The 9262-nt window shown below is 38.5% G+C and overlaps 1 long non-coding RNA gene across 1 annotated transcript; it reads left to right on the forward strand.

Moving 5' to 3' along the window:
* The first annotated feature begins 6315 nt into the window (after positions 1-6315).
* Positions 6316-8788, forward strand: LOC119262017. The gene is made up of 4 exons (XR_005129359.1): positions 6316-6431; positions 7077-7142; positions 8168-8229; positions 8617-8788. It is a non-coding gene; the product is annotated as an uncharacterized LOC119262017 (long non-coding RNA).
* The last annotated feature ends 474 nt before the right edge of the window (positions 8789-9262 follow it).

The raw sequence follows: 9262 nt of genomic DNA on the forward strand, positions 1-9262 counted from the left end.
CTGCCTCCATCTCATTCACACACATGTATTCCGTCTTGTCTCCTCTGATCTTCATTCCTGTCCTCTCCAGTGCAAACCTCCACCTCTCCAGATTCTCTTCCACCTGCTCTCTACTCTCACCACAGATTACAATGTCATCTGCAAACATCATGGTCCATGGAGCCTCCTGCCTGACCTCATCTGTCAACCTGTCCATCACCATTGCAAACAAGAAGGGGCTCAAAGCTGATCCCTGATGTAACCCCACCTTCACCTTGAAACCATTTGTCACTCCAACTGCACACCTCACCACTGTCTTACTATCCTCATACATGTCCTGCACCACCCTAACATACTTTTCAGCTACACCTGGCATACAGTACCACAGTTCCTCTCTTGGCACCCTATCATATGCCTTCTCTAGATCCACAAAGACACAATGTAGCTCCTTCTGACCTTCTCTGTACTTCTCTACCAACACTCCCAACGCAAAAATTGCATCTGTGGTTCTCTTTCTGGGCATGAAACCAAACTGTTGCTCACTGATCTGGACCTCTCGCCTTAGCCTTGCTTCAACAACTCTTTCCCATACCTCCATGGTGTGGCTCAACAACTTTATACCTCTGTAGTTACTGCAGCTCTGCACATCACCCTTGTTCTTAAAAATGGGGACCAGTACACTGCTTCTCCACTCATCAGACATCCTCTCACTCTCCAGGATTTTGTTAAACAACCTGGTTAAAAAGTCCACTGCCTTCTCTCCTAACCATCTCCATACCTCCACAGGTATGTCATCTGGACCAACTGCCTTTCCATTCTTCATCCTTTTTAAAGCTGCCCTCACTTCCACCTTACTAATTCTCTGCACTTCCTGATCTACTATTCCCCCCCCCCCCCCCCGTTGTCCTCCTCTCTCTCTTGTTTTCCTCATTCATTAGTTCTTCAAAGTACTCCTTCCATCTACTCAACACTCTCTGTTCACTCACTAGTACATTTCCCTCTCTATCCTTTATCAGCCTAACCTGCTGTACATCATTTCCAGCTCTATCTCTGTTTATCCAAACGATACAAGTCCTTTACTCCTTCTTTACTGTCCAGCCTCTCATACAGCTCATCATAGGCCTGAGCCTTTGCCTTTGCCACCATTCTTTTTTCGCTATGCGACTAGCCTCACAGTACTCCTGCCTACTTCCTTCATCTCTCTGGTTATCCCACTTTTTCTTAGCTGCCTTCTTCTTCTGAATACTCTCATGGACTTCCTCATTCCACCACCAACTTTCCTTGTCTTCTTTCCTCTAACCAGACGAAACACCCAACACATTCTTGCCAGTTTCTCTCACCACCTTTAGCTGTATTTTCCCAGTCGTCAGGTAGCTCCTCACTGCCCCCAAGGGCCTGTTGCAATTTTTCCCTGAACTGCCTGCAACCATCCTTCAGGTTCCACCATCTAATCTTTGGCTCTGTCTTCACTCTCTTCCTCTTCTCTGTTTCTAATCTCATTCTACAGACAACCACCCTATGCTGCCTTGCTACACTTTCCCCGTTATGTTGATAAAAACTTGTCAGCTACAGTGATGATGGTGAATAATGAGAAGACAGAGCTAAACGTGTGTCTGTTTATTTGGAGGAATAACAGGAATTAGGGCACTCAGCTAAAGTGTTTTGGAAATGGAGACTGAAACTGTTGAGTGGCGACGCAAAAAAGAGAACAAAGTGCTGCCACAATATGATTAACTCTAAGTTTATTGCACTTTAGTTTTATTTGATTTTCTTTACACAAGTAATGACAGCTACCATTAGCTGTCTGGGTAACTAACTTGATTATGTGTTTACGTTTCAGCTGTGCAGGTGTGATCGGTTGCTAGGAAACAGACACGACAGTTGATTGGAGACTTTGATCGAGTAAGTTAAGATTTCCTAACTTGAGATACAATGCTGTAAGATAAGATTGTTAAATTAAGATAAGATTTGGTATAAAAAGAGCATCTCAGAGAGGCTGAGCCTTTCAGAAGTAAAGATGGGGAGGTAAACATATTTCATCTCCAAGATTTGTCCTTCATAATTAGATGATACTCCATTTATTTGATAACATGCAATTATACACTTGATTTATTATTACAATTTCCTTTAAGATGACTGAGAAGGCACCATGTCCTACATGTATTACCTAAACTGTTCTGAGCATCTGTTTACAAGGGAGGAACATGTGAACCTCATCAGAACATCCATCTTCCACATTACTGTGGTGTGTGGGGGTCTTACAGCTGTGGTTTGGGCACTGCATGTTCTGTACCACCATCATAAAAGTGGAGGCAGAATCTCAGCCATCAGCATCTTCCTCATCCTCAGTGACCTGCTGGAGCTGATTGTCAATTCAGTAATAGAAGTAGTATTCATATTGGGAAGACACTATATAATAAATTGCGATTTAGCTTTTGATCTTATGTCTGGTATCACGTTCTGTGGTTATCACCTACACCAGATGTTGGCGCTAGAGAACGTTCTCTATCTGAGATATCCATCTCTTTCTTATGTTGTTTGTCCGCTCTGCTCCACTGTTCTCTGCATCATCGTGGTGCTGTTGGAGATTGTGCTGATTTCTCTAGGTGATGATACATTGATGATAAATACGGCGTTGTCTCTGTTTTCTTTCATTGTGCTAATTTTCACATGTTTACTTACCTGCAGAGCCTCTTCTCATCATGTTCTGCCCACAAAAACAAAACTTGGTGTCTTGATCCGAAACGTTACCATGTTTCTATTTATTTTTATATATTTTCCATTTATTTTATATGACGTTAAATATCAGATACACCATCTAGTGAATTTGCGAGTGATGGCAGACCCCCTCCTGTGTGTGCTCATCTGCAAGATAAGTTTTTGGGTTCAGAAAGCACAAGAACGCTCAGAGCAGAGTGATGCACCATAAATTAGCTGTATTTGTGTAGTGAGAAAAATTGTATTATTTGGTTCAGTTTTATGCCCAGTGCATCGTCACATCAGCTTATTTCTCACTGTTCAATTCACTGTTCAGTGTAACTTGGATTATTGATCTGTTGATCTTTCATAGAATCATAGAATCAGAGATTGTACAAAATGTATAACAGAGCTGTTTTCACAGCTTTTGTACAAAGGCACTGAATGTAAAAACCTCCATTCTAAGAATTTCAAGATATAATAAAATGCTTCTAAAAACAGAACGTAGTATATTGTACTTTGACCTTTATTTATAAGAAAACATACATAGAAAAGACATTTAATGTTTTAAATTCAAGAAATCATGATCATTATTTTCTGCTTATTTACACTATTTACTGTTCAAAGAAACGCAGCAGTTCCAGTGCTTTAATAACCAGCTCTATTTGGCCACAGCCATACTGTATATATATATATATATATATATATATATATATATATATATATATATATATATATATATATATATATATATCATAGTCTGGAGGGGTTTAAATGTCCATGGCATTGGTAACTTTAACATAGGCGAAAGCACCATTAACCTTGAAAGGCATATACACATTTTGAAGCAACATATCTTGTATTCTATATGACATCTTTTTCTAGAATGTCATAATTAGCATAATTAGGCTAATTAGTGCTAAACTGTCCTGCCTGCCGGCCACTCCTGTCTCCCATTGAAAATGTGTCATGTAGTATTTAAGTGTAAGATATGTAAACAAGTGCCTTATAAGGTGCTGTCTACTCTGGTTCTAATTCTATCTCTATGCCTTTCTTTATCTATATATTTTTCTCTGTGCTAATTTGATTCCTTGACTGCTTACTTTAATATTGTGAATATTGTGAAAGTACTGCAATCTGTTATACCTCCATCTTGAGGACACAATACATGTTGCCATCTAAGAAATATATGTATAAGCACTGATGTCACTTAATAATAAACGAAAAGAAATGGAGTAATTAAAAAAAATAGTTTTTTGTTTTCTTTTCTATTGTGATCTGAATCATGAACTGAACCACTTTTGCAGTCCAGGAAGGTCTTCTGTCAAGTAACACCATCTACTGGACATGCCACCTTGTATTTTCTGTATATTCTTTCACTTGATCCAGCACTTATTGATGGAGCAGCCAGTGGACATGCCACTTTATCAGATGCCTTTAGGTAGACGGACCACTATCTATGTCCTGCGACTAGCCTGGACTGTAATGTGATCTGCCATGACTTTAAGTACCATTTTTATTAGCAAATCCAATTCTGCCAAAATGAAAATACTTCCTTCCTATCATCTACATTTAAATACACATTTCCAGTGTAGTAGACTTTGTGACTTAACTATTGCTTGAGTTAACTAATCTAATGTGTATATATTTGTTTTGATTAGTGCACTCAAATATATCTTTTTGATTTATTGAATGTATTTAAATGTATTCAGTGATACTCAAATGTAATTTAAAATGCATTTAAGTCTTAATAACTCCATACATAACACTGAAGTGTATCAGTACATCCAGCAGTACATTTGTAATATGTTCCTACTGTAATAGGTTATATTTTTACAAATTAAATACTCAAATCTACTTAAGAGAAACTTACATTGTTAAAAAAAGCACTGAAAGCAACTAATAAATGCAAACTTTGTTTAAATGCCAATATATGTGATTGTTGGCAAAAAGTTTCATAACCATTTTTCTGATCAATTTTAAAGCATCCTGTGAAGTTATTTACATGTTTTTTTCATGTATAGTTTATTTTCTTCGTCTTCCTAATTCTCTGCACTTCCTGATCCACTATCTCTCCCCCCGTTGTCCTCCTATCTCTCTCGTTTTCCTCATTCATTAGTTCTTCAAAGTACTCCTTCCATCTACTCAACACTCTCTGTTCACTCACTAGCACATTTCCCTCTCTATTCTTTATCAGCCTAACCTGCTGTACATCCTTTCCAGCTCTATCTCTCTGTTTAGCCAAACAATACAAGTCCTTTACTCCTTCTTTACTGTCCAGCCTCTCATACAGCTCATCATAGGCCTGAGCCTTTGCCACCATTCTTTTCGCTATGTGACTAGCCTCACAGTACTCCTGCCTACTTCCCCTGGTACCACTTTACAATCCCCAATCTCCTTTAGGTGGCATCTCCTGCTAAGGATATAATCCACCTCTAACTGACAACCAACCTGTGGTGCATATGAACTGACCACATTCAAAATTACACCATGAACCTCCAACTTCAGGCTCATGATCCTGTCTGACACTCTCTTTACATCCAGTACACTTTTCCCAAGCTGCTCCTTTAGGATTATCCCTACTCCATTTCTCTTCCTCTCTACACCATGATAGAACAGTTTGAATCCACCTCCAATGTTCCTGGCCTTGCTTCCTTTCCATCTGGTCTCCTGGACACACAGAATATCTACCTTCCTTCTCTCCATCATGTCTGCAAGCTCTCTGCCTTTACCAGTCATTGTCCCTATGTTCAGAGTCCCTACTCTAACCTCCTCTACTCTTCGATGGTCTTCGACCTACAGTAGTCCAATTTCCACCGGCACCCTGCTGGTCAACAGCACCGGAGTTGGTTGTGGTTAACTTGGGCCTCGACCGATCCGATATGGCAACCATATTCGTGATCCGCATGATAGTTTTGGCACAAGTTTTATGCCGGATGCCCTTACTGACACAACCCTCACCATTTATCCGGGCTTGGGACCAGCACCAGAAGTACACAAAGTACACCCCTAATGGCTGGTTTATGTATAGTTTATGTATAGTTTATTTTGCTAATCTTAAAAAATATAACATGCTTTGTGTCAGTGTTTGTGCATTTTTAGCCATCCATTCACAGATATTGAGGAGAAATTTTACTGAAGTTGTTGCTGTTTGGAAATACATTTTATTTGCTCAGATACATCAGATTTCATGTCTTGAACAAATTATCAGATAAGTGAGATTTCCTGATAAAACACGCTGGAATCAGCAAACTAAGCGAAACACTCAGTTGCTGCAGGTTTGCCTGTTTCCAGAGACATGTAGCGACATGATTCCAGCTTCTCTGATTGGTAATAAAAGTCAAAAGATTTCTGCGACCACATGTCACAAGTATTTAATGGTCTCACAGACACACTGGTGCCTCCTTTAGCCCTTTTGTTGTTGGTGTATTTGATGAAGTCGTTTATTAGTTTATTTATTAGTTTAACTCTTATTGTTTGTATTTGCAACATATTTTGGACATTTAGAATTTTATTTCAAACCTTTATTGCAAAATGAACTCCATTATTCATTCTCTCTGGTCTGTGTGAAGAGGTCAGGCTGGAGCTCTCTATATCCTGTATTATCAGTGTCTGGCATTAGACACAAGAGCAGTTCACTTCCATGTTTGTAGTGACGACACTCGCAGTCACTGTCTCTCTCTCTTGATTTGAAGGTATAAGAAATTGTTCAGTTCTAGGACTCTCACAACAGTGTTGATCAGAGTCACCTCCTGGTAAGAATGAATACTCTTTTAAATTTTGTAGTTCTGTAGAGAATGTGGTTTACATTTAACAAAACCATGTGGCATTAGGGACCTCTAAAAGTTTTGAAAATCTAAAACAGTGAAAGTTACACCAAAAAAAGTTATTTTTTTATTGCTGTCTGTTATTTGAAGGTTGGCATGGTATTTTTCTTTTTTCAGTTCATTGGTGTATCTGTAAGTACATCACTTGAGCACAGAAAGCCACTAAAACTGGCCGACTGATTTTAATAATCTTTCCTTGTAAAGTATTGATAAATAATCTTCTTCTTAATTATTCTTAATAAAGTCACAGTTGTTGAACTACCATACATCTACAGTCCTTTAGCCCTCGAACCCATTACAAGATCACAGCGAACATGCGAGCTACTGTAACATGAACACAAATTCAGTAACTATCTCATAGTAGACCTTCTTCAATTCAAGAGTGAAGATCTAGAATTTTAGACTGAGGATCTCTCTATCCTGTATTGTCAGTGTCTGACATTATACACTGTTCAGTAACAGGATTCTCACAATGAATAGAGTGAATACCTTCCAGTAAGAAAGTGAAACGTATATTGGTAAAAGGTATACATGCTGTTCAGGTAAGATAGCTCTGTCATTTTTTCTCTGTAGGTATCTGTGTTTTGTGGGGTTTGTGCTGTGTGGTTGGAGTTTTCCACTGGTCTGGCTGTGGTTTCGGTAAGAAGCAAAAACGCTTCATTGCCAAGCTTTAAGAAATAGATGGCATAAAACATGTCTTCCACTTGCACAGAGAGAAAGTGTCAAAGCAGAAGACAGACTCTCGGGCTCATTAACCGTCTAGTATGTTGATAACAATCGTCTCTTGTTAAAACTTTGTCTTTTCTGGAATTCTGTGAAGCTGCTTTGTGACAACATCCATTGTAAAAAGCGCTATACAAATACATTTTATTTGATTTGATTTGATTAGTGAGGGGAAATAATTTGCAATATGTTCTGTCAAAATAAACAGAAAACAGCTGGTGGTTAATTGGCAGCAGGGGCCATATTACAGAAAGTCTGAGATCTTAACTCTGAGATCATATCTTATCTGCCTTGTTGTCATGGCAACTTCAGTTAAGACTGAAGTTAGAACAGAAGCTATTACAGAGCAGTTCTTAAGTCTATAATCTTCTCTTATTTCCAGATAAGAAAACAATATTTCAGAAACAGCCTAAGTTGCCAAAATATCCTAAATGTTCTCTTAACTCTAAGACAACCAGAGCAGAGCATCTTAACTGTTTTAATCGTCTGTTACCATTGTGTTATACAGCACAGATCACTATAAGTAGCTTAATAATGCCACATTTATATACATTTAAAATGTTGATTTGGCTTGTTTTTTTCTAACAGCGTTTAAAAGCCCTAGACACTGCAGACTTGATCTCCACCATCCCCGCTTATTACCTTTGTGCGTTATGTTGATAACTTGTCAGCTACAGTGATGGTGGTAAATAATGAGAAGACAGAGCTGAACGTGTGTCTGTTTATGTGAAGGAATAACATTAGGGCACTCAGCTAAAGCGTTTGGGAAATGGAGACTAAAACTGTTGAGTGGCGACGCGAAAAAGAGCACAAAGCGCTGCCACAATATGCTTAACTCTAAGTTTATTGCACTTTAGTTTTATTAGATTTTTTTTACACAAGTAATGAGAGCTGCCATTAGCTGTCTGGGTAACTAACTTGATTATGTGTTTACGTTTCAGCTGTGCAGGTGTGGTCGGTTGCTAGGAAACAGACACGACAGTTGATTGGAGACTTTGATCGAGTAAGTTAAGATTTCCTAACTTGAGAAACAATGCTGTAAGATATGATTTTTAAATTAAGATAAGATTTGCTTCTGTAATACAAATACATGAAAAAACTTATCTTGACCTGTTAGATCTTAAGTTAGGACAAAATAATACAAATTTGACAAATATGATTTGGTATAAAAAGAGCATCCCAGAGAGGCTGAGCCTTTCAGAAGTAAAGATATGGGGAGGTAAACATATTTCATCTCCAAGATTTGTCCTTCATAATTAGATGATACTCCATTTATTTGATAACATGCAATTATACACTTGATTTATTATTACAATTTCCTTTAAGATGACCGAGAAGGCACCATGTCCTACATGTATTACCTAAACTGTTCTGAGCATCTGTTTACAAGGGAGGAACATGTGAACCTCATCAGAACATCCATCTTCCACATTACTGCGGTGTGTGGGGGTCTTCCAGCTGTGGTTTGGGCACTGCATGTTCTGTACCACCATCATAAAAGTGGAGGCAGAATCTCAGCCATCAGCATCTTCCTCATCCTCAGTGACCTGCTGGAGCTGATTGTCAATTCAGTAATAGAAGTAGTATTCCTATTGGGAAGAGACAATATAATAAATTGCGATTTAGCTTTTGATCTTATGTCTGGTATCAGGTTGTGTGGTTATCACCTACACCAGACGTTGGCACTAGAAAACGTTCTCTATCTGAGATATCCATCTCTTTCTTATGTTGTTTGTCCGCTCTGCTCCACTGTTCTCTGCATCATCGTGGTGCTGTTGGAGATTGTGCTGTTGCTGATTTCTCTAGGTGATGATACATTGATGATAAATTCGGCGTTGTCTCTGTTTCCTTTATTTGTGTTAATTTTCACATGTTTACTTACCTGCAGAGCCTCTTCTCATCATGTTCTGCGGACAAATGGTGTCTTGATCCGAAACTTTGCCATGTTTACATTTATTTTTATATATTTTCCATTAATTTTATATGACGTTAAATATCAGATATACCATCTAGTGAATTTGCGAGTGATGGCAGAC

The sequence above is a fragment of the Pygocentrus nattereri genome, chromosome 22, assembly GCF_015220715.1.
Source record: "Pygocentrus nattereri isolate fPygNat1 chromosome 22, fPygNat1.pri, whole genome shotgun sequence".
In the NCBI taxonomy this organism is placed as follows: Eukaryota; Metazoa; Chordata; class Actinopteri; order Characiformes; family Serrasalmidae; genus Pygocentrus; species Pygocentrus nattereri.